General features: G+C 36.7%; 1 protein-coding gene and 1 pseudogene across 2 annotated transcripts in view; both read left to right on the forward strand.

Annotated features, from left to right (window-relative positions):
- LOC149577578 (photosynthetic NDH subunit of lumenal location 1, chloroplastic-like) overlaps positions 1-27,387 on the forward strand; it is a 199,430-nt gene that overhangs the window by 17,727 nt on the left and 154,316 nt on the right. The gene's annotated exons all lie outside the window — the stretch shown is intronic.
- LOC149577579 (calcium-transporting ATPase 10, plasma membrane-type-like) lies at positions 7,348-20,796 on the forward strand (annotated as a pseudogene).

Here is a 27,387-nt window from a genome sequence, read left to right on the forward strand (position 1 = left end):
ATCTCTGGATTCTAGGCCGGTTCCTTACGATACTTCACCTAAAGTCCTAAAACTAAACTTTTTTAGGAAAAGGGATAGAAGGATAACATAAATGAAATCTAAACTATGGTGATGCATCTAAAAGTATCCTTGAGCCTTAACCGATAACAAACACACAACAAAAACTGATAATACAAGAACCTTAGTACACAACCCAATAACATGGTCTTTGCATAAATAATTTATAAGATGGTTTAATAAGATCGACCCTTAGGAGGAGAAAGATTGTTTCACATAGTAAGATTGATTCTTAGGACCAACACAACTTATAACCTGCAAAGAATTGTATCTTTCTGCATAAAGACACCAATATGCCATACAACTCTAAGGACAAACCATCACATGAACTTGCATCAACACTAAGTACACAATAAAATAGAAAATGAGAAGGTACATAGTGTGTATTACTGCTCAAAGGTGTTATAAATCTGCATGTCTTAAAGTGAGTTACAAGAAAAATAGCAAGAATGAGGAGAAGGATTGGAAAATATCACAAGTTTCCAATCTGCAGAAAACTAGAACCCCTTACAAATGAGCCTTCAGCTCATACTTATGCCTTTATCATCCAACGACATCATTAATGCAAACAACAACTCCTTGGTCGAATTCAGCTTTTAAGGCCAACCTTGAGCCCCTCAAAAGTCTTCAAAAAGGTGTAAATATGGCCCAAAAGTTATGCCTCAACAATATCAACATAAAGAGCCCTCATTAATGCACTCTTATTTCTCAAAATATCCCACAAAAAGTCTGAAAAGTAATAACTCTCTGACTTTCAAATCCCATCAATATGGCCTTACACACCTTACCATAACTCTCCAAAATATCTTTGTTTGACTTTCAGAGATAAAAATAAATATCTTATCTTGCACTTTAAATAATAATTATTAAATAACTTATAATCCATTTTCTTAATAAATATCAATTAAGTAATGAACTACAAAGTATTTAATACGTTTATTTAAAAATTATTAGGTAATTTATAATTTATTTTTTAAGCAAAATTAATTATATCAGTAATATTTATTGAGTGATAATTAAATCACTTAAAAATATTATTAATATAATAATGTTCATTAAAAATAATAGATCACAAATTATTTAATAATTTTTTATTAAATGATACAAAATAAAATATTTATTTTTTATTTTAAAAGCCAATTTCCATACTTTGTTTTTTTAAAATAATATCAAACAAATGATTTATAAAATATCATTCATAAATATTATACAAAAAATACAATAGAAACTTACAAAATAAAAATAATCAGAAGCTTGTTGTTATCATTTCCAAAAATTTGGAAGCTCTTTGTTGAGTTCTCTTTAGATTTGAAACCTTGGAGTAAAGCTTTATTCAGGAAAAACTCTGCTTCCTGTTATAGCTGTTGGAGATGTACTTTTGCTGATGGTATTTGAAACTTCTAAATGCTTCCTTTACTTCGCTGCCATTGATGGTTGAGTCTGTAGCTGCTACTTCATTTTTATTCTCTTTTATGACCAAAATGATGTATTGCATATATATGCTTGTTGCTTTGTAACCCTTCAATTTGTTGCAAATCTGACTCTTGTATTTGGTTCAAACAAAGAATGCACCATTGGTTTACATTACTATGACTTTACCTGAAATGAGCCGAGGGGTGAAAATTTAGGTAACATTTTTGGCGACATCTGCTATATGTCCGCCTGATAGACATCAAGACCAGTAGCATAAAACAGTCCATTGGGTACGGAGTCAGCAAAAAACATGATTGAACCGAAAACTCAAGAGTATGGATGCAAGATAACCTTCCTTGCTAATTGAATGTATACTTATGATTTGTGACACTAAAATATTGAACTTTATTATCACCAATTATATATTATGTATGACCATTAGGCAAGGATTGTTTTGAACTTTTGAGTTTGCAGATACTTAAAACAACCATTGGAACATGACCCTCCTTTTTTCACGGCAAAGCAACTCCCTTTGTAACTTGAACAGATCTTGGACTTGGAACACTTATTGAAAATGAGAAAATTGCAACTAAAACTACTCTATTGCACTTGGACAACACTTTGGCAAAACTGAAAACTAACCTATCCTATCCTAACCAGCAACAAGATGCTAAACAAAACCATTTATTGGTTCTGAAAAATAGTTTCCTTTTCTCTTCAATTTCCAATGAAAACCATGTTCATGGACAACTATAAGATGGAAAAATAACCAACATTTGACCAGCTAGTGCTATACTTCTTGAAGTACAAAAACAACTGTACTTACTTCATCAAGCTGATTGGACAAATTGTCATCTTGGAAAGAGTCAACATGCTGTATTTGCTCTTTTTCATCAACATCTCCATGCTTAGGTGCTGATGTAAACGAGATCCTCTCACTTGTACCAAACTGGGACAAATATCTGAATGGGCAGCCTCTTGAGAATATGAATTTGGAGTTTACTTTGCTGGTTTCTTCTATATCTTTCTTTCTTTTTGATTTATTGTGGTTGTCTTGCAAAATTGACAGCCACATCAGCTCCTCTTCCATTGTCAGGGGACCATCATCCTCCATTAGATCAAGTAAGAGTTTATTGAACCTATCAACCTGCTGAAAATTCTTGGAAACTAGCTCCATCTTGGATTCAGACACATAATCCTCAAGAAGAGTACTTTCCATCAGGAAGACTTCTTCAATAAATACATATTTTGGAATTCTAATAACAAGATTCTCACAGAAATCTTTCATAACACTGTCAAAACAACCCTCAATGCTTTGGTCAGCTTCCATATCTTGAACATTTTGTTGGTCTGTTGATGTGATCGGAATCACATTCTCCTCATTTTGATCAACAAACGAGAGTGACTCATCAAAGATGAGAATAACCTCTAGTTCTTGCTCAACCTCCTCTCTTGCAACCAATGAAATTTGTTCCTCATCCTGCCCAAAATATGCAGGCAACTCAGAAAATAAATCAGAAACAACATCATCTTGCTCATCATCATGTCGCTACTCCTAAGCCTCTTCAAATGGTTCTACCAACATAGAATCAACAATATCATTATGTCCTCCAGCCCTTTGACCTTGAACCAACTTAGATGGGACAACCTTAAAAAGGTTTGGCATTTGAAAATTGGGATAGTTGGTCCAAGAAGGCTGCGATGTTTGCTTAATACTTTGATTGTTTGGTTTAGGCTCATGAGTTGACTGTAAATGAGAATTAATGAGGTGATTTGGATGACTTTTCTCATTTAGAGGCTTATGTAGGGGCTGTTCTATTTCTATTTCTTTTGCAAGACTATGACCCCTAAAACTTGAAATTTTAAAATTAGGAGACCCACTTGGATATTGTATAGGCTCAGCCTTCCTAGAGCTTGGAATCTTCACCTTCATAGGCGAGTTAATTGACTCACAAGATGCTGGTTTGAAACTAGGAACACTAGAAAATTGGGTCTTTATCTCTAGAAGTTGAGAAAATAGCAATTTCATCTGCTCTTCCTTTACAACTATCTCCCTTACAAAATATTCTTCATGCTGCCTTTGTTGCAAATTCATCTCTTGCTGATTTTGGTGAGCTTGGTAAGCCCACACATCCTGTTGCATGCTATACCCCTGTTTCCTGTCAATACTCTGCATCTCCCCTTGAAAGCTTAACAAATAGTCATCTAGGCTTACGCTATCAACAAGCTGAGGATGATTTTGAAAATCATCATGATAGTCGGTATTAAATTGGCCTTCATGGGGTTGCTGATGTATATTGGCAGATTGCCTTAAAGCTTGAGTAGGGATGGGTGGGTGGTAAACATATGGAACGTGTTGGGTATTTGTTGCTACAAGATTATTTCGATTCTCTTGAGTATAACCAACAACATAATGTTCTTGACATGGTTGATAAGATGTGATATGGGGAGGACTTTCATGGAAATGAGGGTGATAAGGTAAGCTTGTATGAAAGGAAGACATGCTGAAACATTCACATAAACCGGAAAATCATTAAAATCATTGAAAATCAGAAAAACCAGGTTTTGATTTTCCGCATACCAGCACTTTATCTGCTTAAAACCAATAGATATGCTTCCAGAGTTGCGAAATGTGTCTCTTTGTTGCCTCCAAAGGTAGAAATTATTGTTGTACACATCTAACAACAACAATATAATGAAAATATCTGGACTGAAAAAGCCCAAACTGCACCATCAGGCGTGCCAAAATTGTTATCTCTAAAAGTTGCACCTGGACTGAGTCTAAAACCTAGTCACTTCGAGAAACATGGAAATACTCCTGGGTCTGTGGGTTACCCAAAATGGGAGTAAATCTTCGGCCGATTACTTATGATACTTCACCTAAAGTCCTAAAACTAAATTTTTTTAGGAAAAGGGATAGAAGGATAACAGAAACGGAATCTAAACTATGGTGATGCACCTAAAATTATCCTTGAGCCTTAACAAATAACCAACACACAACAGAAACTGATAATACAAGAACCTTAGTACACAACCCAATAACATGGTCTTTTCATAAATGATTTATAAGATGATTCAATAAGATCAACCCTTTAGGAGGAGAAAGACTTTCTCACATAGTAAGACTGATTCTTAGGACCAACACAACTTATAACTTGCAAAGAATTGTATCTTTCTGCATAAAGGCACCAAAATGCAATACAACTCCAAGGACAAAACATCACATGAACTTGCATCAACACTAAGTACACAATAAAATAGAAAATGAGAAGGCACACAATGTATATTACTGGTCAAAGGTGTTATAAATCTACATGTCTCAAAGTGAGTTACAAGAAAAATAGCAAGAATGAGGAGAAGGATTGGAAAATATCACAAGTCCCCAATTTGCACAAAACTAGAACCCCTTACAAATGAGCCTTCAACTCATACTTATGCCTATTTCCATCCAACTACATCATTAATGCAAACAACTCCTTGGTGAAATTCAGTTTTTAAGGCCAACCTTGAGCCCCTCAAAAGTCTTCAAAAAGGTGTAAATATAACCTAAAAGTCATGCCTCAATAATATCAACATATAGACCCCTCATTAATGCACTGCTATCTCTCAAAATATCCCACAGAGTCTTTGAAAAGTAATAACTTTCTGACTTTCAGATCCCATCAATATGGCCTTAGACACCTTGCCATAACTCTCCAAAATATCTTTGTTTGACTTTTAGAGATAAAAATAAATATCTTATCTTGCCCCTTAAATAATAATTATTAACTAACTTATAATCCATTTACTTAATACATATCAATTAAGTAATGAACTATAAAGTATTTAATACATTTATTTAACAATTATTAGGTAATTTATAATTTATTATTTAAACAAAAATAATTATATTAATAATATTTATTAAGTGATAATTAAATCACTTAACAATATTATTAATATAATAATGTTCATTAAAAATAATAGATTGTAAATTATTTAATAAATTTTTATTAAATGATACAAAATAAAATATTTATTTTTATTTTAAAAACCAATTCCATATTTTGTATTTTTAAAATAATATCAAATAACTAATTGATAAAATATCATTCATAAATATTATAAAAAAATACAATACAAACTTACAAAAATAAAAATCTAAAGCTTGTTATCATTTCCAGAAATTTGGAAGCTCTTTGTTGAGTTCTCTTTAGATCTAAAACCTTGGAGTAAAGTTTTATACAGGAAAAACTCTAGTATAAAACTTTACTCCCACTTACAGCTGTTGCAGATGTACTTTTGCTGATGGTCTTTGAAACTTCTAAATGCTTCCTTTACTTCGCTGCCATTGATGGTAGAGTCTATACTTGCTACTTCATTTTTATTCTCTTTTATGACCAAAATGATGTATTGCATATATATGCTTGTTGCTTTGTAACCCTTCAATTTTCTGCAAATCTGACTCTTGTATTTGGTTCAAACAAAAAATGCACCATTTATTTACATTACTATGACTCTACCTGAAATGAGACAGGGGGTGAAAATCTAGGTAACAACTACTTCCATTCATTGTAGTGAGGGTAGCAATGTAACCCCCTTTTTGTATGAGGGAATTTATTCTCTCTTTTTGGTTAATTTCTTCACTGCTTATTTTTGGATACTTGTCCTTTGTCATCATTGAGAAACACCTCAATGTAATGACTCTTTCCCTTCCCAAGGCAATGGTGTACTAGCCCCCATGGCTCCTTGCATGTGAAACAAAGCTTTTTCCTCCGGATCTCTTGTTGAGAGTCTTCATCCAGTGGATGTTTTTTCTGAATTGGTTCCTTGTCTTTGTCTTCTTATGGGAAGGTGTTGGCGTAGCTACGTGGGTTTGGGAGAAACATGTGGCCATGTCCATGCACCTTCTTAATAGCTTCATTGAGTGTGCACGGGTTGAACCCTTTGATTCAGTGTTTCAAGGGCTCCCTCAGCTCATCCATGAATAACACGATTCGATGTCTCTGACTACTATTGGTAGCCTCTGGAACTCTATGATGTAATTTTCTACCGTACCTGTTTGCCTTAATTGTGCCAGATCTTTGAAGTTTAGTTTAGGATCCTTCCCATCAAAACGGTCGATGAGTCTCTCAGTGAACTTGATATAAGAGGTTACTTGGTCATGATTGAGAGTGACCAATCCATGGTACCACCACCCTTGTGCGACTTCTTCCAGGTGGAGTGCTGCGATTTGATTGCTTCCTCTTCAAGCATCAGGTTGAGCTGAACATAGGTGTTTGCCTTCAGATATCATGCTTGTGCAGTGATGGCTTCAAATCTATCAATTGGTGATAAGTTTACTTTTCCAATCTTTCTCTTGAGATCAGCATTAAAATAACCATGATTTCCCTCGTGTGAATACCTCATTCGTAGATCAACAGTCTTTGTAGGATATATTAGCTTCCATATTCACGTTCCTCCAATCTTCTCAAAGTTCTTCCATTTCCTGAAAAGTGAGCTCTCTTTTTTTTGTGTGGTGCTTCCATCCTTGGAAGGAAGACAAGTATTGAAGGTCAAGAGCGAGAGGGTCAAGGGTTTGTCCTTCCTATAACAGAGCCATCGCTATGCCCATTTTGATCTCCCATTGTCTTTCGCTCGACCAATTTTTGGAATGTTTCCTGCATAAGCCTTTGGGTTTCGTTGATCTGCATTTAGTTTATGTTGAGCTCTCTTAAATTATTCTTGAATTCATTCATAGGATCCTGGAGATCCATCATTCTACCAACAAGATGATCTCGCCTTTTCCTTTGAGTATAAACTTGCATTCACTTCCACAGGCTGGCAGAATCATTGGCTCTGATACTGCTGTAATGTTCCTAATGACACACTCGAGTTTTGTCGGAGGGACAGTACCTAATGGAGAACAACCAAGAAAATTCCCTGAGTGGAACACGCAAGGGAAAGTACTTGATGGAGAACATTCGAGGAAAGTACCCGAGGGAGAACACTCGAGGAAAGTACTCGAAGGCGAACACCCAAGGGAAAGTACCCGATGGACAACACCCAAGGAAAGCACTCGAGGGAAACACCCGAGGGTAAGCACCTGATGGATAACATTTGAGGAAAGTACCCGAGGGAAAAGTGCTTGAGGGAAACCTTTGATGCCATCGTAATGCTTGGAGAATGTCATGGTAATGTTTGAAGAATGTGTCGAAGGGTGTGAGATGGAAATGTCAAAGGGAAGATATGTGTCATTGAATACACAAAATAATTGCCAAACACAGAAGCGTACGCCAACAAAAAGATATAACAATTTATTGCTGAAACTCAAAATATTATATTTGCAAAATAAAGATGGCGCTCAACATGTGCCTGATCTAAAGCAAAGAAATACAAGACAGAATAGGGTGAGGGTTAAATCCCACCAAAACCGGAATAGCCAAGTAGGGAAGATATTCCACTTCCGAAATGGAAAACAATACAAAATTCCAACAGGAATTCATAGTACAAAGAACTAATCCAAATCACATAGCTACAACAACTAATTTGATAGACATATATACTGTGTCGAAGGAAAACTCCCGAGAAAGAAACAACGTGCTGACACATGACACCACAAACACCTACACCTATGGAAAATTAAAGATGGGCCCGAGATATACAAAAATGAATCGGGACCCCAAATAAAGTTATTAATTTATTTTATTTAATGATGGGGGTCATTACACAGTTCTTGAAAGCTTTGCAAGGTGGCAGTATTTATAAGTCAAAAAATAATAAAAGAGAAGGGTGGCGATGGACCCCATGATATTTGAAATTGCCACCAAATGAAATAATAATAGATAATAGTGCCCTTCCCCATCAATTATTTTCATAAGACTATAGTATCTGCATAAGTTTGCATAGATTATATACAAGTATATGTGTGTGTGTGTGTACGTTATATTTCAAATACGCATAACGTTACATATATGTCATAGTTTAAATATGCGTATACATACATATATGTGTATGTAACATGTTTACATAAATACTATAATGTATTAGAGTAATTCATGTCTGACAAAGGAAGGATTGTAGTTCATCAAAAATACTCGATTCATAGGTAACAACTGATTTATTTCATTTATTACTTTTAAAGTATATTATTGTTACCAATTTAGCCTACCTCCTAAATTGCTATGATAAACTTGCTTATATACTGCGCAATGTGTTTTAAGTTGCTGATCGTACATATTATAGAATGGTTTGGATACATAATTTGAAGTACAGATCTCAATAACTAAGAGAAATTGATCATTTTTTCAAGTTACATACAAGTACCAAAATAGTACACTTTTATTGAAATATATTTTAGAATTGTTTTATAAGGTACAAAATGTCCAAATTTTAGACAGTACTTAATACAATGCATTCAGACACCACACAAGTCCTGGTAGCTCCTAATACACTATTTGAATAAACACATTGTATAAACAAAAAAGTACTGGAGATAAGGGGAAAAGCCTCCATCGCCTGAATGAAAGGTCGTTGATTTGAATTTCGAAGAAGATTTGCGCTTGCATCTCCATCTTTGAATAGACTTGCAAAAATGTAAAGAAGGGGGTCAGTTCATACGAACTGAGCAATGGGAACCATTCCAATTATCTCTGCACTACTTAGTGTTCTTACAAATGATCATTCAGATAAATGCATTAAAAGATGCAAAGACAAGAGAAATATCTGAAAGCAAATCAGGTTTTATGCTAACAAGAGTGTTTCATGTGCAGATACAGGTATGAAGACTTGACGCTATGGAAGGATCGTGTGTAAATTACATAGATGAAGCCTTCTAGCTCAGATTTGTAAAGTGGCTGATTGAAGGACTAATGGGACTATTGAAAGGGGTATGCATAATTTACTAGTGTGGAACCTTCTGGTCTAAACAGGCAGGGAGAAGTGTGTATAAATGAAATAGTTGGTGTTTTTCAAACAAGAATACAGAAAGAGTTGTTTTCAGCAAAATATTAGGCGAAAGAAAGGTACAATTGCATTCTTAAGACTTATTTTCAATAATAAGTTCATGCTATTGCATAAATGAAGATACAAAATAACATAAAAGTATATTCAGATATGTGAGCGATTTAAAGATTGGTATGGATTTCAAGAGTGTCAGATCACAATCCACTATATATCAAATGGAAGCATTTAACTCGATAAGGAAGAGAGCAGCGATAGCCCTGATTTTATCAAATGGAGATGCTAGAGTTCATTGGAAAGGAGCAGCTGAAGTGATTTTGGACCTATGTAATACTTATTTGGATGAAGAAGGAAGAGTTGTTGAACTGAATGAAGAAAAGGTTAGAGAAGTAATTAGTGAGATGGCTGCCAATAGTCTTCATTGTATAGCATTTGCTTACCAAAACTTGAATAACACATCGCTGCCAAAGAGAGATCAGCAGAAAGCAACATGGACAATTCTAGATGAGAAACTTGCAATTATTACGATTGTTGGTATGAAGGATCTTTGCAGATTTGGAGTTGCAGAAGCTGTTTCTAAGTGTAAAGCAGCCGGAGTGAAGGTTTGCATGGTAATTGGGGACAACCTCATTACAACAATTTCTATTGCTCGAGAATGTAGCATATATACAGGAGATGGGTTGGCAATAGAAGGTTCTATGTTCCGCAACTATAACAACAAAGAAATGCTTGAGAGCTTGAAAAATCTGCAGGTCCTGGCTCGGTCACTTCCATTTGACAAACCGCTGTTAGTGCAAAAGCTCAAAGAGAATAATGAGGTAGTCGCAGTAACTGGGGATGGTACAAATGATGCACCGGCACTGCATAAAGCTGATATTGGTCTTGCAATGGGAATCTCGGGAACAAAAGTTGAAAAGGAAAGCTCTGATGTCATTATCTTAGATGACAACTTTTATCAGTGGTCAAGATGGTGTGTTGGGGGCGTTCAATTTATGCAAATGTTCAAAAGTCTATCCAATTTTGTTAGTGCAAATAATTAATTATTATTACACTTAAGTTTACTTAGTTTAATGCATTATTTTATTATTTATTTTGTTAGACACTTAGGAGTATGCGTACTCATATGAGTTGTCTTGTTGAGAACACAAGAGTTAGCAGCTGTAATTTAGCACACGGTATCTACAATACAGGTGTTTGTATATTTATCTGAGTTGTCATGTAGACAACACAGTTGTTCGCATTCTAAATAAGCACATGGTGTCTACAACATAATTTTATTGACACACCCATGTTAAGCTTATCCTCTCATCATCGCACTAACTTCTGTGCTCAATAGAGGATAATCCACTCTTAGTGGACATGTGCTTCGTTGTGAGTTTTATCACTTTGTTGACTCCTAGTCAGTCTAGAGGCTTTTATATTCGGGCACTCCTAGTGTATATGTATATCAATTCATTCTCATATTGTTATTCTGATGATACTTTATTGGTCCATATTGTGCTAGTGCTTGAGCTTCTTGATCTTGGGTGATTTTGCCCTATGGCAAATTCTTACATGGTATCAGAGCTATACCAAATTCTTACATGGTATTAGAGCTAAGGGAGCTTCTCTTCACATAGCCATTGGAGACCTTTTTTGCTTCACCTCTCGGAAGACCCCAATTCAGATTTGGAGTATCTGCAGTCATTGGGAGCGTCTAGAGCCAAAGCGGACCTCACCATTGCGTTCGGAGGATCGATTTAGTGGACTTTGACTATACTTTTGCCTACCCTAGGCTATAGTCAAATTTGAGGCCATTTTTTTTTGCAAACTAGAACTCGAAGGTCCAATTTGTAGAATTGGTATGATCTCTTTAGATCTATGCAATTAATTTTTCAGATCTGAATGTTTTTGCATCTTTGCATTTTTGCTTTTCGGATTTGCATTGTATTTCCGAAATTCTACGGAAAAATTGGCCTTTTAGGCCAGTAGGAGAGATTCTTTGTAGGACAAAATTGGAGCTTATTGGTGCAAATTAGATGTTGGCATCATATTCAAAAGGTCAAAAAACTCCCAAATTGACTTTTGTTTCATCAAAATCAGACATCTAAGGTGAAATATAGAGTCAATTGATTTTTGGAGTTGCGAGGGCGGCGATTCAGGAAAAATAATTGCAGAGGTGATTTTCAAACAACGATATCTCCCTCATATGTACTCTTTTTTCCGAGCAATTTTTTTGTTTTGGGGTAGAATTTTGTTATCTACACATTGGTGTAGGATGTTTGAGGTCTCTGTTCCTGAATTGTTCTGCAAATCGCAAATTTCGATTTTTGCAACTTCAAAGGCTTAGTTCGGGCTCATCTGGACATGTTTTTAGGTTCTGTTTTTTTTTGGAAGTGCATTTTTTTTGTCTACTTTCCAGATTTGCAATAAGATTATAGGCTTGTGTGGATAGGAATACCACTTTCAAAAATAGGTCATTTTTTGCATTGTATTGCTTTGATTAAACTTCAAAATTGTTGTACATCCGAACTACATTGCTAAGTACCAGATTTGAACTCCAAAAGGACGTTGTAAATAGCAAAATTAGAAGCCCACTTTTGTCCATTTTGACAAGTGGCATATTGGAAACGTACTACATATAAAGTTCCAAAAGCATCATTTTTGGGGGGGTTCTTTGATTGAGTGAATAGGGGGGTGTGTCGTGTTTTTGTGTCTCTCTTTCTCTTTTGTGCTCTTTTAATTCTTTGCATTATGGGTTCACCTAAAACTCCACTTTTAACTTCACACACTTATATTACATGGAAAGATATTGTATGGAGTAGATTAATGGAAAAATGTTTAAATCTATATGTTGATGGTACAATTGTAAAACCCACTGATGCTGCTGCACTAGTTGATTGGCAAGTTAAAGACAACCAGGCTTTAGCTATTAGGAGTTGTGTTCATAGAGATCTCTTCTTCCACATTTCCAGCTTTAAGGATGCCAAGGGTGCTTGGGAAAAACTTGAAGGTTTGTATGGTAAGGTGGATGAGGAAAAAGGATTCCAAATTGAGGATGATCTAACTCTATTGGATCCTAAGAATTTTGACACAATTCAAGACTATGTCAACAAAGCTAATGAATTAAGAGCACTACTTAAGAATTGTGGTAATCCCATGAAGGATGATAGATTGATTTATCACATCTTGAAGAGGCTACCTTCAGAGTATGCATCTTTTGTTTCAAGTTACAACACTCATAGGTTGACCATGGGAAGTGCCTTCACTAAGCTTTCATTTGATGCATTTGTAGAAATGTTGATGTTGGAACAATCCAAGTTGATAGATATGAGAATACTCAAGTCATCCAAGCCTACAACATTGGTGGCTAGTAATGAGAATCAAACAAATCAAGGCAGCAAAAGTTTCCCCAACAACAAGAAAAAGCAGTGGAAGCAAAAATCACAATCAGAGACAACAATCTTCCTCCTCACAACAAGGCAATTCTTCTTCCAACAAGAAGGGAAACAACAACAAGAAGGATAAACTATTTTGTGCATATTGCAAGAAACCAAATCATGATGAGCATCATTGCAATTCTAAAAGAATAGATGAGTTGGAAAACTTAGGAAGAACAAAATCAATGTGCCAAATGCTTCCAAGGATTCAAATCCATCCACTTCACAGGGAAAAGGGCAAGCATTTATGGCAAGTTCAAGTTCTTTAGGGGAATGGATTCTTGACTCGGGTGCCTCACATCATATGGGTTCTTCAAAAGGACAATTTTCTTCATTGAAGCAGTCTAAGGTACCTCACATCTTTGTAGGGAATGATATACAAGTGGAAGTTGAAGGGAAAGAACAAGTTGAGATGAAAAATGGAGAGTTCAAAGATGTTTTTTATGTTCCTAACCTTAGCACTAATCTCCTTTCAATTTACCAAATCACTCATTATGGAGGTGGCAATAAAGTTGAGTTCCTTCTTAATTCAGTAATGGTGTGAAATCTTAAGGATGATTCATTGGTTGCAGTGGGTAAAGTCAATCATGACACAAGACTTTATTCTTTCTCCCATTTTGTGCCTAAGTCTCCTTCACATGCCTTGTTGACACATTCACAATCGCAAAGTAAATTATGGCATGAACGGCATGGACATCTTGCCTTCCACTATCTTCATCAATTTAGCTCAAAAAATATGGTCAAAGGTCTACCTACAATCAACTTTTCTACAGGTGAATGTTCAACTTGTTTAATGGATATGCATCTAGAAGAGAAGGTTGACAAAGGGAAGTCTTGGAGAGCATCAGTTGTTCTTGAGTTGGTTCACATGGTTCTAGCAAGCCCTTCTTCAGTGACATCATTTAGCAAGGGTCACTATGTCCTCACTTTCATTGATGACTTTTCACGCTACACATGGATCTACTTTCTTAATCACAAAAAATGAAGTGTTTGATAAGTTTCTAGCCTTCAAGAGTCATGTTGAGAAGCAATCAAGTAAAGCCATCAAGGTTCTTCGTATGGACAATGAAAGTAGATATGTTAACTTAAAACTTAGATACGTTTGTGAACTTGAGGGTATTGATCTTTAGAATCCTGTAGCATTTAGTCTGCAGAAGACAAGTGTTGCAGCAATGAGGATTAGAACTCTTAAGTCAATGGCAAGTTTCATGATTCAAGCTAAATCTCTTGATCCATCAGATGAAGTCGAAGCTATAAGTAGTGCCAATCACATCCTTAATAGGTCTCCTCATAATGTCTTAGATGGAATGACTCCTTTTGAGGCATGGTGCGAAATAAAACTAGTTGTGAAACACTTCAGAGTTTTTGGCTGTCCAACATGGGCACACATATCTTCAAGGGAATGCAAGGCACCACCACCAAGGCCTTGTCCTTTCATTGGATATGACGATAGTGTTAAGGCATATAGACTTATGGATCCTGAGACTCATGAGATATTCATAGAGAGGAATGTTCACTTTGAGGAAAGTTCCCCTAGCTTATCCTCTAATCCTCTCCATACTTCATACATTGTCGAAAGACTCGAAACTGATAGTGACAACGGTGTTAGTGATTCAATAGGTTCAGAAATGGGGGATCCTATTGCAGATGCAGGATGAGGTCACAACATCAGAATATTCCACATGCATACATTGCTATAGTGATAGATCCATTCAATTTAGTATAGTTGGGTACACCTTGTCTTTCGATTCCAAACTCAGCGGATGACTACATAACAAATATTTTAGGCTTGTTTGTACAGTCCATAGTAGATTTGGGAGACATTATTGATGATATACATTTTCTCTTTGATGAAGAAGATCCTTCTTCAGTTGTTGCGAGGGAATACTCTAACCCTCTTGTCCATTCTCTACATGATCGGTTTTTAAAGGTTGATACGATTGTGGATCGTTATGGACATTAGTTGCAAGAGGTCTCTTTATCATTTGAGGAGACGGTTCTTTGGAATATGTTCTACATCCATCCTTGCTAGATCTGACCATGTTCTTTTCAGCAGTGTTGGAAGGGGCAATCGTCAGTATCGACACAAGGACAGTTGAGTAGGTTTTAGAGACACCATTCATCTTTGGGATTCTTTCTACACATTGGGGAAGCATCTTATATGTACCTATGCCATTGTTTCTTCCTAAGGGGAGGAACATTATTCAACAGTCATGGATCAACTTCTACATTCATCTTGGAGCAGCTATCACTGATCAACATTCTACATTTGGGGAGGGGACTACCTTGTCTCCTTTCTTCTTCTACTTCTCTCTTATGGGGGGGACTTTTTCCTCTTATGAGGTTTTTTCCTTCTCATACTTCTCTATTGTATATATATGATGTATGTTGTAATGGGGGAGGGGGGTCTTAATTACTCCATCCATCCATGCATCATGTTTTTTCATCTCTCTTTTTGAGGGAGGGTTTTTCCCATGAGGTTTTCCCTCTTTCTCCATTTTCAGAGAGATTGCATTGCTTTTGTACATGGGTACCTAATATGGTCTAGTAGTCGGGACCCATCATGCATTTTCATTATAGCTTTCGTAAGCTTAAGTGCATTCCCCTAAGTTGCACTTAAGGGGGGGTGTTAGTGTAAATAATTAATTATTATTACATTTAAGTTTACTTAAGTTAATGCATTTTATTATTATTTATTTTGTTAAACACCTAGGAGTATGCGTACTCATATGAGTTGTCTTGTTGACAACACAGGAGTTAGCAACTCTAATTTAGCACATGGTGTCTACAACACACGAGTTTGCATATTTATTTGAGTTGTCATGTAGACAACACAATTGTTCGCACTCTAAATAAGAACATGGTGTCTACAACATAATTTTACATGACACACCCATGTTAAGCTTATCCTCTCATCATCGCACTAACTTCTGTGCTCAATGGAGGATAATCCACTCTTAGTGGACATGTGCTTAGTTGTGAGTATTATCACTTTGTTGACTCCTAGTCAGTCTAGAGCAAAGTAACAAGAATCAGAATCGTATCGAAATCAGCACGGCCGAATCGAATCGTGAATCGGGGGTGAATCATCGGTGAATCGGCGATGAATCGACAAATTTGAAAAAACCCTTTAAATGTAGAGATTTTAACAATTTAAGACTTATTTCATGCACCTTTTATTGAATATAACTTAAACACACTATAACATCATCAAATAGAAGTTAAAACTTAACATACATAAACATGAAACATAAAATCCATCACATACGTAACTATGTTATCATTATGTACTAAAATGTAAATTGTAGGCTAGCTGAAGTAAATAAAAATCAAATGATCATAATGATTCAAATCATAGAATGTATGTAAGATGAAATCATGAAGATCTATAAGACATCAAATCATAAATGTATGTATAAATCTAAGATGAAGATCCATGAAAGTTTGAAACGTATGCCTATTAGTGATTTAGTATCACTATCAATATCTATATAGTGTAAACAAAATATAAAAACAAGGCTCCAACTCAAGCCTCATCATCCTCATCATCATCCTCTAGCTCTGCTGTAGCCTCAACCTCAACCTCTGAGTATCCAATGTGCCTACGAGAAAGGCGTCTAAGGTAGGTCCTAGAGGACTGCCGAGCCATGTCCTTTGCATGGGCAATGGGCTCACGAACAACGTCGCTAGGGCCTACGTCTGTGCGTGCGTGTGTGCGTCTACCAATGCCCAAACGTGCTCTAGCTGCCTCCTCTACCCTGGCCATAGCCTCAGCCTTTACATCCACCTGGTCAACCCACATGCAGTCTTCCTCAGTGAAGACTGGTTCCACAATCTCTGTGATCCACTCTGATTCTGGATCAATCTCCTCCACAATGATCAGAGAGGAGTCAGCGCCCAAAATCTATCTGATCCTAAGACGAAGGTTGTAATGAATGAAGACAAGATCATTCAACCTCTGCACTGTCAACCTATTTCTCCTCTTCGAGTGGATGTGCTTGAACATGGACCAACTGCGCTCACATCCAGAAGTGCTACTCGGCTGACTTAGAATACGGATGGCAATTTTTTGAAGGTTTGGGGTATGGCCCCAAACATTTGCCACCATCTATCTGAAATAAGGAAAAACAAAAACAATTAGTCTCATTTACAAATTACAACTCTAAAATTAATGCATTATATAATCAACTTTAAGTTTAGAATCTAGATTCATGAACATTGAATATATTATTTAATTTTTACTTGGCTATAGTGTTGTCTGAGCATTTATGGCCATCCTGCCAGAGAAAAGTGGCCCTTGTTTATTGTTGAACTGGTCTAGCTCAACAATCGCAGCAGCGCTAATGTATAATCTAGTGAGAACCTCTGCATCCGCCTTGAACTCAAGATGGAAACGAAATGCCGGATTCAAATAGTAAGCTGCTGCATGGATGGGTCGATGGAGCTGATTCTGCCATTTCCTGTCGATGATGTCCCAAATAGGGCCATACCTCTCTTGCACTCCTGCATATTGGGCTCTGATGGCCTCCTTGGCCCTATCCATGCCCTCATAAATGTAGCCCATAGAGGGCTTCTCCCCATCAGAAGTTCGTAGCAAAGCTACAAGGGGCTTAGTGACCTACATATAAAGTAAAACAAAAAATTTGAGTCAAAACTTAAATATAAAATAATATAACTTAAAGTAAAAGTAAAATACTAGATGTTAAATTGCAATAAATTTACCTTAAGGATTTCTCTAGCGGGTTTCCAAAAACCATCCTCATCAAATATGCAATCCGCCACATCTATCCTTGCAGTGGTTGTAGCATAGGAAGAGGAAATCCACTCCCGCCCAACAAACATGCTCCTCAATTTATCCCTTAATGTCAACAAGGACTGCAGGGTGATGAAATTCAAGGCAAACCTCGTGATACCTGGGCGAGCTAACTCCTTGCCTCTTGTGTACTTCCTCATTGTGCTAAGGACAAATGAATGATTATAAATGAACTTGCATATGTTTTTTGCCCTTTCCACACATGACTTGACAAACTCAAGTTTGCCAATTTTCTTTAACATGAGGTCAATGTAGTGTGCCGCACAAGGGGACCAAAATATGGTGGGGTGCTTCTCCATCAAAAGTTTACTTACAACAATTTTAAGTTAATTAAAAATTCAAATTTCAAAATTCAAATAAATTTATTTTCAAAACTTGAAAAGTTAAAAGTTTACCTGCAACAACATAACTTGCTGCATTATCTATCACCATTTGGATCACATTTTGTTCCCCCACCTCTGTTATGACTTCCTCAATAGCCTCACATAAGTATGTGGCATTTTTTACATTTGCGGAAGCATCAATGGATTTGATGAACATGGTATATCCTACAAGTAAAAAAACAACGAATTATAATATTAAATGGATCATCAACAAATTAGCATTCAACAAATCAAAATTTACAATTATGTATGTAGGAAAGTAGAATGATCAATCACCTCCACAGGATACAAGAAAATTGAGGAGTGTTCTATTCCTCCTATCTGTCCAACCATCAGTCATGATGGTGCAACCCTTTGCAATCCATTCTTTTCGGTTCTCCTCAAGCTCAACCCTCATGTCCTCTACCATCTCATCCAAGAGGTATCCGCTCAACTCAGCCTTAGTTGGGGCTTTAAACTCCGAACCACAAATAACAACTGCATCTATCATGTTCTGCCAATAAGGAGCCCTGTCACAAATAAAAATTTAGATGTCAAAGACTCAAATTATAAAACAAGTAGATATAATTAAAGTTTTACTTTTACTTTTAATTTTAACTTTAAAGAAAACAAAGAAAAAAGAATCAATTACCTGGCTGCAATAAATGGAATGTTGCAAAAGTACCAAAATTTGCATATGTACTTTCTGGCAGCATCATGAATCTCCTTGTTCAAACCCATGCCCTGAAGCGTGGGTTGGGAACCAGGAGTAGTGCGGGGCACAAAGTAACTATCCATTTTGTTTTTCCGCACTCTAGGCTGCAATAGGTTGGTGTAGGACTCTGTCTCAGTATGTGACCAACCAGCACTAGCACTAGCACGAGCAGAAGAACTAGGATAAAAAGGAGGCCTAGAAGAACCCTATACAACACAACCTACGGATGCAGAAGCTGATGTGGATGCAGCTGCGGATGCGGGAACATGGGAGCCAATACCCCTTAACCCTTCAAGTTGCATTTTCCTATTCGCTTTGTCTTTTTCAATTTTTTCTAATGCCATTAAGCAAGTGCGTTTTGCCTCAGGAGTTTGGTGAGTGCAAATTGTAACATCGTGTCCAGATATAGCAGCAATGTGATATTTCAATCTATAAATACCTCCAGAAGTTATTTTTTCTTTACAAAACATACATTTTGTTTGATATTTGGTTCTTCCAGGAAACTCTTCGTTATATTTCCAACATTCATCTTTTTTACCCATTGTGAATTTGCGAAAAATGAAAGCAAAGACTGCTGCAATAATTTTTTTAATGTAAAATATCAATGTTTGAAGCTAATAAAAGCTACAAAACAACAAACCCTAGTTTGCAACTTAGTAAAAATAAAGAACATTCAAGATTTAAACTAAAAATCTTGAAAACTATAAAAATTTAACAAAAAATGCATAATACACTAAAAATTTAAGAAAAAATGCATAATACACTAACATGCAAAAAAAAATTGAGCACTTACCTCTTGCAAATGAGTTGAGGAGTGTTGATATTGGCTCCTTAATGCTCCCAATGCAATTGATGGCCTCCCCAAATGGACTGCTGATCTCTTTGGTGCTCTTCCTTCTTGCTGGTTAGAAAGCTATGGCTTTTCTTTTCTCTTCGTCTCTCTCACTTTTCCTCTCTTCTACTCATGCTTAACAAATAGAAGGCCCTTTAGGGTTATAACAAAGAGAATAGGTCAAAAGGAAAGTAAAAAAAACAAGTTATTTTTTAAAAATTTACAACTCCATACTTTTCTGGCCGTGGGCGATTTCTTGCCGATTTTTTCATCCAATTCATGCAATTTTTTTGATGAATTGCCGATACTGGCGATTCATGCGATTCATCCAAAAAAAATCAGGTGTGGTGATTCCCGACTCCAAAAAAATTGCCCACCTTGAATCTTATCGTTGAATCGCCGATTCACGTGATTTTCGAGCGATTCTTGTTACTATGGTCTAGAGGCCTTTATATTCAGGCACTCCTAGTGTGTATGTACATCGATTCATTCTCATATTGTTATTTTGATCATACTTTATTGGTCCATATTGTGTTACTGCTTAAGCTTCTTGATCTTGGGTGATTTTGCCCTAAGGCAAATTCTTACAAATTTCAATTAATAGTCAATATTGTAGCTTTAGGGTTAGGAATCCATTTTGTTGCATCTGTGTCCAATGGTAATGTGCCTCTAAAAACACTACAAATGTTATGGATAAATTTGATTATGGACACACTTGGGGCACTTGCACTAGCAACTGAACCTCCAACTGATGATCTAATGCAAAAACCTTCAATTGGGCTCAAGGATCCTCTTGTTACCAATTTCATGTGGCGAAATATTCTTGCCAGGCTTCTTTCCAACTTACAGTGCTGTTAACTCTTTACTACAAAGGAATTAATCTGCTAAAGGTTGGATGGAACAAAAGATAGAAAAAATATACTCAGAGATACCATCATTTTCAACACCTTTGTATTTTGCCAGTTATTCAATGAGATCAATGCACGCAAGCCAGAAGAGTTCAACATCTTCACAGGGATACTCAAGAACCATATGTTTGTTTGTGTTACTGTTCTCAGTATCATATTTCAGGTTATAATGGTTGAATTCTTGAATAAATTTGCTAAAACAACAAATTTTCATGGAAATACTGGTTTATTTCTATAGGAATCAGATTTCTGAGCTTGCCAATTGAATATCTTCTCAAGCTAATTAATGTACCAAAGAAAGCCATCACAACACTCTCGACATGGATAAGCATTCACGGCACTAGAACAAAGCTATAGCAAAGGAACCACGAAAATGAACATAAAGAAGCTCAATAAATGGCTTACCGAGTAACAAAAGCAACCAACATTTACGGCTCCAAAAGAAATAACCAATAGTCATGGTGTTTGAGACATATACCATTAGAGACGTCCATCCAAGACCAACAACATTACAAGTAACAACAGGGTCATGGCATGAAGACGGCTCATGAAACAACCCAACACTCATGACTATCATGAAACATCCCAGTGCTCAAGGCATCGGCCCACAAGGAGTGCATGGCTATAACGGAAACCTCAACAACAAAGAAGAAGCATGAGGAAGGTAAACAATAGAAACTCACGGCAAGCAGTGAAAGAGGAGACCAGCCATGCCACGAAATGAACATAAAGAAGACCCGTCATAACTATCAAAAGCCACAACATGGAGCCACAAAATAGCAAGAAAAAAATCCATAATATCCTGCAATTCGGCTTAGGGTGTCTTCAAACTATATTTCTTCTTTTTCCATGAATCAACAAGTGTGAAAATGAAAGAAATATCTAACATTTCTTTGTTATGTATGCCCAAATATGTTAAAATGGAGAAGATTTCGGGTCCGGAACTTTGCATTTGTTATGGAGATTTATTTTAATAATATATGACTTATTTTGAAGTCTATGTTATTATTACTATAAATCTTTGCATTATTATGACAATTTGTAATTATTATTAATCTAGTTGATATATTATAAGTCAGCTAATTAATAATAAATATTAAAGTGCAAAGGGGAATATAATTAAAATTAAAGATATAAAGTGAAAAAAGAGGAAAGGAGAATAAAATAGCCGAGTTGACTAAAGGTTGAGGGGAGTTGCATTTTTTTTAATGCCTAAATGCGAGGGTAAGGAGTTCAATGGCTATTTTTGGACTCATAGTTCAAACTTAGGACTTTGGAGTCAATTATGGGGGCTACTTTTGGTGAGATATGGAGCAGTTAAGGCTAGTTTTACATGGAGTTTATTTTGGGAGCCTGTTTTATGCATTTTTGTATAGTTATTGATGAGATTGACATGCTATATTTTTAGCTTAACATTGAAATCCAACTTAGGGTTTTGTGCATGATTTTGAGGAGATAGAGGTAGTTTTCCAGTTGGCTATCAATTGGACAAGTGGTTGAGAGTAGTTTTTAGGGGTTTCTTCACAATTTGGATTAGTTTTGACTCAATTTTTTCTATGCATATTTTTGATATTCGAATTAGGGTTTTGAGGTCTATTTATTGTACATTCACCTCATTCATGAGATATCTTCTTTTGGGCTTAGATTTTTGCACATTGTAAATTTTTGAGTAGATTTTTTGCACATGTAAACATTTTGTAGTACATATTTTTTAGCATTGATTATACAGATTCAGCTGTTCCTTCTCATTGATTCTTGTGCAATATTGTGGGTTCTTTGGTTTTATGTTGTGTTTGTCCTTCATAGAAGATATATTTCTTATTGCATGTTAGAATCTTGATATTTGTAATTGTAGGTCTTTGTTTGTGTCTTTATTCTTTTTGCAAAAAATTGGTAAAACCTACAATTTCCTTTCAAAGCAAAAGATTTCAGATCCTTGCATAGAATCACTTTTGTAGTTGCATGCTTGTCCAGGTATTGTGAATCATTTGTATCTTGGGTAATTGGTGTTAATTAAATTGAAGTAGTATACAAGTCATTGGTGTATCATCTCATTTAGGTTTAGTATCCGTTATTTTCATTCACTTCTCATCCCTTTTCCCACATACAACTAAAGTTTTAGGTGATCACTACATAGGAACGTGCCTAGCTTTCGGAGATTCATCTCTCATTTTAGGACAACCCACCATCCGAGAGATTTTGCATCTTTCAAAAGGATAGCTAGATTTTGCATCTCGCTATAGGCGTAATCCTGATTGACAACAATTTATATTTCAAAATAGTTAGCTCATGGTGGAGACTTGGTATACTCTTGTTGCCTAACTCACTTTTCCTTTACCATGGTAGCTTAGGTTCAATAGCAATAGGTTTGTGCCCTTGTACCCTATTCCCTTTCTGGCAATGCTCCTCCCCCTTTTCCGCGTTCCTGCAAAAAAGAGTTGATAGGGTGAAAGCATTTGTCTTTCAAAGGAAATCTAGTTATCATAACTAATAACTAACTTGATTAACCATAAAAAAATAACATAACGACTAACCGCATCTTTCTTTTCACAATACATATAATAGGTAACCAATATTCCCATTCATGTGAAAAAACCATCCATTTCGAATTATCTTAAATATCAACAATTATAAAAAATGGGGATGTAACAATTGTCTAGTCTCAAATTGTTGTCATCTCCGTAAGGATATAGTGGACAAGGGGCAAACTGCTGCGAGTTTGATAGGTTGGACCCAAACGATCATATTTTTGGTATGTTTTATGGAACTGAGTGTTTGCAGTTTGTGAAGAGACAACTATGCAAAATCTTGCTTACGGATCTAGATTTCAAAACAAATGTAGCTCAAGCATACCATTCTTCTTTTGCAATTACAAATGCTTAGTTACAAAATCAATGATTCAATGGTGGAACTTGATGCCAAATTGGCAGATTTGATCTTATTTCAGATGCTATAGTGATTTGGTGTCTACAGGTTTGACAAAAGACCTCTACTGGCATCGACAGGTTTGATATTAGTCATCTGTAGGTTCTCTCTTTTATTGCATGATGTGTTTAGCATATTATAGAGTCCTTTCAGTCCTTTCATTCTTGTGATTTCTTCATATGATTTTTGGCATTTTTCCTATTGGTTTTCAAGACATTTTTTATTAGACTCCGAGTTTTTAAAAGAAGACACTCTGTTGGCATTTTTTTTGTGGAGGCACTTTCTATTATTTGATGGCTTAGTGTCACCACAGGGTGCTGTTTTAATGTCTATTACTCTGAGAGATTATATCTCAATCTGTTTGTTTATGGTATGTTTTAACACTTGGTGCTATAGTGGCACTTGTGGTTCATGGGCTTGTTTGAATTTGATTTCAGATTGCATGGCCATAAGTAAGATCTTGAACTTGTTGTTGAGCAAAGGACATATTATACAGATGAGTTGAAAATATTGGTGATTTTGCATGTAAAAGAGATAAGTATTCCTAATTATATCTTGAATATTGAATTCTGTTACAACACTTAAGTATAGTGTTTTCTTGAGCATTGATCTCTGTTTACCGTACAAGGTAAAAGATAAAAACATGTAGTATAGCAAGATATAACATAGAACAAATACTTTATTCATATATGCAATATGTACTCAATACTTACAATTGGATTGCAATGATGATCCAAAGTCCATTTCGGACGGTGTACATATACCTTCCCGAAGGAGTGACTCAACTGTCACGCGCCCTTTCGGATACTATTCTACCCATCGGCTACAATATAGATTTTACCGACATCATCCCCCCCAAAAAGAAAAGTCGTCTCCGGACAACAATACAACAAAACTCAAAAATAAACAACTAATTACATCAATATATAAATACTAAATAGAGGGATGTGTCTCTGGCATAGTGGCCGTCCGAGCCCTCAGTTCGTTCAATTCTGCCCGCAGCTTGTAGACTTGCTCCTTCTTGACTTCCAGTTCCACTTCCGCCTCCATCTGAAGCTCTAAAGCTGACTGCATCATCCCCACAATCTCTCCCAGCTCTTTCTCTTTCTCATTTGCTACTCTCTCCGTTTCTACCACTATTTGCTCCTCTGCTGCCAACTTTTGTAGTTGACTTTGTTTGTCTAACAGGGTTGCCCTCTCGGATTCCTAGGCTGCCCTCTCTGTGGCTAACCTGGTAGCTAACTCCTCCCGAGCCCTCTTAGTTGCTACTTGATTTGCCTAGCTCCTCCGCAGGGTGTAATATGCCTCTATAACAAAATAGATCTTTTTCCGTCACATCACATTCACATTCCTCCCATGCCTGTACCAAACTGGTGTCCAAAATACGTTGCATCTGTAGCCTCTGCTAACACAATACTGTCACCTTAGCCAATCTAACCTTGATAGCCACCTGTGCTACATTCTCTGCTTCCAACTCTTGGATACGCTGAGCCAAGTGTTGCTCTACTACTTCCAATTGGATGATCAGATCCTCCCGAGCTCTCTATGCATCCACCAAGACAGCCTTACGTCTAACACCTCCTTTGAGTGCCTCAAAGTGTAGCACCCCTCTCGAAAGGCTTCTCCAGTGCCCTCTCCACCTTTGGCATACAAACACTCCATGCCTATAGCAGCTCTAGGTCTCATCAACTGGTCACACTTCCCACGACTGATAACTAAATTGACTGGGGGTCTAGTGGGCATTGCCACTAGTGGGGTTGAGGGGCAGCGCCCTCGTGGGGTCCTAAGGCAGAGCATTTTTGTGGGTTTCTTCCAATCCTATAAAAACCCACATAAAAGTCCATGGAACACACCATTTTTGTGGTTTTCTTCTGATCCTATACTCTTCCTGCCAAGTGCTTATGTTTTACTACCTGTTTCTGTCTTTCCCTTCGGCACCATACATTATTCCTTATGAACATTTTTGATTTGTCGTCTTTTTTTGTTTTATGGCTCCTACTTCCTGAAGAGTACAACTCCTTTCTCTTGAATGCTTTGGTACAGCCTCCGGAGGGTGACTTTATTACTATGGCCTCTATGATTCCTTTTATTATATTACAACTCCACTTCGTACGGTGTACGACCACCTGATGCAGCGCTTCTGTAGTGTTGGTAGATTATATTATTGTCCTTGTGAGCCGTACAGTCATTTCTTTTGTACTCCTTAAACCCATATGTCTGTATGACACCTCTGCATGTGTTCTCCTTCGTCCGTACAGCCGTACGACCTAATTTGCTTCCCGCTTCTTGCTCGACCATACTGTACGGTGTGGCTATTAGATTTGTGCCTTCCTTAAGGCCGTACGACACTTTATTGCTTCCTCATGTTCGTATGTCTGTAGGGTGACTTCAATCCTTCAGTTGATGGCCATACCTTTTCCTCTGCTGGCCGTACGGCTTACTGGCTTCTCTTTTTCTGCTTTTATGTCGTATGATGTTTATCTCCTATGTATGAAGCCTCCTTTCTGTTCGTATGGGTTCCTTCATGGCCATACAGTCAAGGTTTTTCAAATGTCCGTACAGGTTCTTCTATGTGACCATACAGTGCTTTCCTCTTTGCAATTGAACGTAATCAATGCTCCTTTCTAATGCTTCCTTACGGGCCATACTTTTCAATCTTATTTCCTGCTTGGTGATTTTTACGAAGGCCGTACAGTATGGTTGCTGTTACAAGTTTCTCCTTCTGTCCGTACGGCCGTGCGGTCCCCACTTTACTCTTTATGGTTCGTATAATGGTTTCTCTTTTAACTTTTCATTCCCCTAAAGGCCATACATCTTTTGACTACTATTCTCCTATTTATATCTTATTATGTCTATCAACTCAAAATAAAAATATTTTATTTTACACTTAATTTACATATATACATTAATATTCATTATTTATTCTCAGTTGTTCGTTCGCAGAGGTGCGTTATTTCTTTCATGATAGACTTTCAGCTTTGACCTATTCACAACATCAACTATTTCCTTCCCATCGAGCATCCATAATTTTATTGCTCTGTTATCGCCCACTTCACGGATTTTATATGGCTCGACCTACTTTATTTTAAATCTACCTGGTCTGATCTCGTTGCGCCTCTTATACTTCAAAACTAATTGTCTCGATTGAAATCTGTTCAACTTCAAGTGCTTGTTGTGCCATGCCTTGTGCCTGTTCTGTATAACCTTCGTGGCTTATTGTGCGTGCAATCGTCACTCATCAAATTTATTTAAATTATACCATCCCTCCCTCAGACTTTTCATATCTCCAAGCTTGTTTTCGATCGCAATCCTTGAACTTGGTACCATGAATTTCGTCAGCTACTACTTCTTGCCGTCAATAATTGTATTCTTGATTTTAGAACCTGCACTCTGTATTGCTGAAGTTTTTATTAAGCCCTTCCTCTTTGTTTCCTGTGTAGACAGTATGATGTGTTTTCCTTGCTGCCGGTACCTTTCTACTAAATCCGTGGTGCGGTGTAGCATTTTCTTTCTGCGCGGTCCATTCATCGTGTACCGTACGGTGGAATCTTTCCTTTTTCTAGGTTAGTACGGTATGTTCTTCCCTTCAGCTTTAGCCGTAACCTCCTTTCCTTCTTCCGCTTCTTTGTATTTCTTCGAACATTCATTTTTCTCTCCTTTCTCGGAAAGAGTTTGTAATCCTTCATCTGCTAATGGAATAGGCCGTTCACCGAGTCTAGGTCATCATTATTCGATTCTCCTTCTAATCTCAATACTCCTTCGTCCAGTTTCATTCTCTTCTTTCTTTCATCGTTACCTTCACCTTCAGAATTTGACGACGTCGCCTTCTTACCTACCATCTGTGTGTGCAGATCAATTGCAAATCTTTGGCCTTTGCGTTGCATGGATAGGGTATTTCGCTTCCAGTCATGTTTCACTTTTGCTTGGATCAACAACCCCGTCCAAGGATAACATCATACCCTCTTCTTTTCAGTGGAATGACCACAAAATCTAATAAAAATGGTTGCATTCCAGTAGTTACTG

This window comes from Cupressus sempervirens, chromosome 1 (genome assembly GCF_028749045.1).
Source record: "Cupressus sempervirens isolate cs-2001-9-10 chromosome 1, ASM2874904v1, whole genome shotgun sequence".
NCBI lineage: Eukaryota > Viridiplantae > Streptophyta > Pinopsida > Cupressales > Cupressaceae > Cupressus > Cupressus sempervirens.